Source organism: Octodon degus, unplaced genomic scaffold (genome assembly GCF_000260255.1).
Source record: "Octodon degus isolate 3935 unplaced genomic scaffold, OctDeg1.0 scaffold00185, whole genome shotgun sequence".
Classification (NCBI taxonomy): domain Eukaryota; kingdom Metazoa; phylum Chordata; class Mammalia; order Rodentia; family Octodontidae; genus Octodon; species Octodon degus.
In genome coordinates, this window is record NW_004524761.1 from 3,205,107 (window position 1) to 3,207,450 (window position 2,344).

The 2,344-nt window shown below is 47.7% G+C and overlaps 1 pseudogene; it reads left to right on the forward strand.

Annotated features, from left to right (window-relative positions):
- The first annotated feature begins 326 nt into the window (after nucleotides 1-326).
- Nucleotides 327-2,058, forward strand: LOC101576845 (annotated as a pseudogene).
- The last annotated feature ends 286 nt before the right edge of the window (nucleotides 2,059-2,344 follow it).

Sequence of the window (2,344 nt, forward strand, 5' to 3'; positions counted from 1 at the left end):
CTGGGAGATGGCTCAGTGGAATAAGCTCTTTCCTGGCAAGTGCAAGGGGCCTGAGTTCAATCCCCAGTTCAAAAAAAAAAAAAAACAACCAACAAGACAGCTTAAGCATTATGCATTATTTTCTTGCCTCAGGCTCCAGTATGGCTTGCTATGCCTGGCTTTACTTCATTTTATTGTTTTGTTCATCATAGATTACTTTGACATTGACTTTGATGGCCTAAACATTGCATCCAGGTAATTTATCTTAAAGACTGAAAGTTAGGGCAGGGAAGGTTCTTCTTAAATTTTGTATTTAGCAGAGCCGCTGGCGGGTGGACTGACTGACGGAAGGGACTGGAGGCAGCAAGATGGCGCAGACTCAGGGCACCAGGAGGAAAGTCTGTTACTACTACGACGGGGATGTTGGAAATTACTATTACGGACAAGGCCATCCAATGAAGCCTCGCCGAATCCACATGACTCACAATCTGCTACTCAACTATGGCCTCTACCAAAAGATGGAAATCTATCGCCCTCACAAGGCCAATGCTGAGGAGATGACTAAGTACCGCAGCGCTGACTACATTAAGTTCTTGCGCTCCATCCGTCCCGATAACATGTCTGAGTACAGCAAGCAGATGCAAAGATTCAATGTTGGTGAGGACTGTCCAGTATTTGATGGCCTGTTTGAGTTCTGTCAGTTATCCACTGGTGCCTCTGTAGCAAGTGCTGTGAAACTTAATAAGCAGCAGACAGACATCGCTGTGAATTGGGCTGGGGGCCTGCACCATGCAAAGAAGTCTGAGGCATCTGGCTTCTGTTACGTCAATGATATCGTCTTGGCCATCCTGGCACGGCTAAAGTATCACCAGAAAGTGCTGTATATTGACATTGATATTCACCATGGCGATGGCGTGGAAGAGGCCTTCTATACCACAGACTGGGTCATGACTGTGTCCTTTCATAAATATGGAGAGTACTTCCCAGGAACTGGGGACCTACGGGATATTGGGGCTGGCAAAGGCAAGTATTATGCTGTTAACTACCCACTCCGAGATGGGATTGATGACGAATCCTATGAGGCCATTCAAGCCAGTCATGTCCAAAGTAATGTAGATGTTCCAGCCTAGTGCAGTGGTCTTATAGTGTGGCTCAGGCTCCCTCCCTGGGGATTGGCTGAATTGCTTCAATCTAACCATCAAAGGACATGCCAACTGTGTGGAGTTTGTCAAAAGCTTTAACCTGCCTATGCTGATGCTGGGAGGAGGTGGTTACACCATTCGTAATGTTGCCTGGTGCTGGACGTACGAAAGAGCTGTGGCCCTTGACACAGAGATCCCTAATGAACTCCCATACAATGACTACTTCGAATACTTTGGACCAGATTTCAAGCTTCACATCAGTCCTTCCAATATGACCAACCAGAACACTAATAAGTACCTGGAGAAGGGGCCGGGGAGATGGCTCAGTGGAATAAGCGCTTCCCTGGCAAGTGCAAGGACCTGAGTTCAATCCCTAGTTCTGCCAAAAAAAAAAAAAAAAAAGTACCTGGAGAAGATCAAACAGCAGCTCTTGAGAACCTGAGAATGCTGCCCCATGCACCTGGGGTTCAAATGCAGGCAATTCCTGAGGATGCCATTCCTGAGGAGAGTGGTGATGAGGATGAAGAAGACCCTGACAAGCGTATCTCAATCTGTTCTTCCAACAAGCGCATTGCCTGTGAGGAAGAGTTCTCTGACTCAGATGAGGAGGGTGAAGGTGGCCGCAAGAACTCTTCCAACTTCAAGAAAGCCAAAAGAGTCAAAACAGGAGATGAGAAAGAGAAAGAACCAGAAGAGAAGAAAGAGATGACAGAAGAGAAGACCAAGGAGGAGAAACCAGAAGCCAAAGGGGTCAAAGAGGAGGTCAAGTTGGCCTAAGCAGCCCTCTCCAGCTCAGGCTTCTTGCCATGTTCCCAACTTTTTCCTTCTAACCCTCAGATTTTCTATTTCTCTGTATATTTATATTAAAATATATTAAATATAAATGTCCCCAGGGACTAGAGAGGAGCCAGGGCCCTTGAGTGCAGGGCAGCTATGCTAGGGGAGCTTTTCTAGTAGCAATCACGCTTCCCACCCCTGCCCTCCCCAAGGCTTAAAGGGTCCAGCCTGGATGGAAGCGATGCAGCCAGAAGATGAAATCCTGACGTGCCGAGGGCCTGTTGAGTGACCTGGAGGGGCGGCTGCATCTTCAGGGCCCCCCGTTCTTTGGGCTCCTACAATAACATCTGCCATTTTTAGGGTTTTTTTTTCTCATACCTTTACACTGGGCCCAAATGAGCTAAGCAGCTCACAGTGCCCTGTCTTCCCCAGTTCTGCAGGTGGAG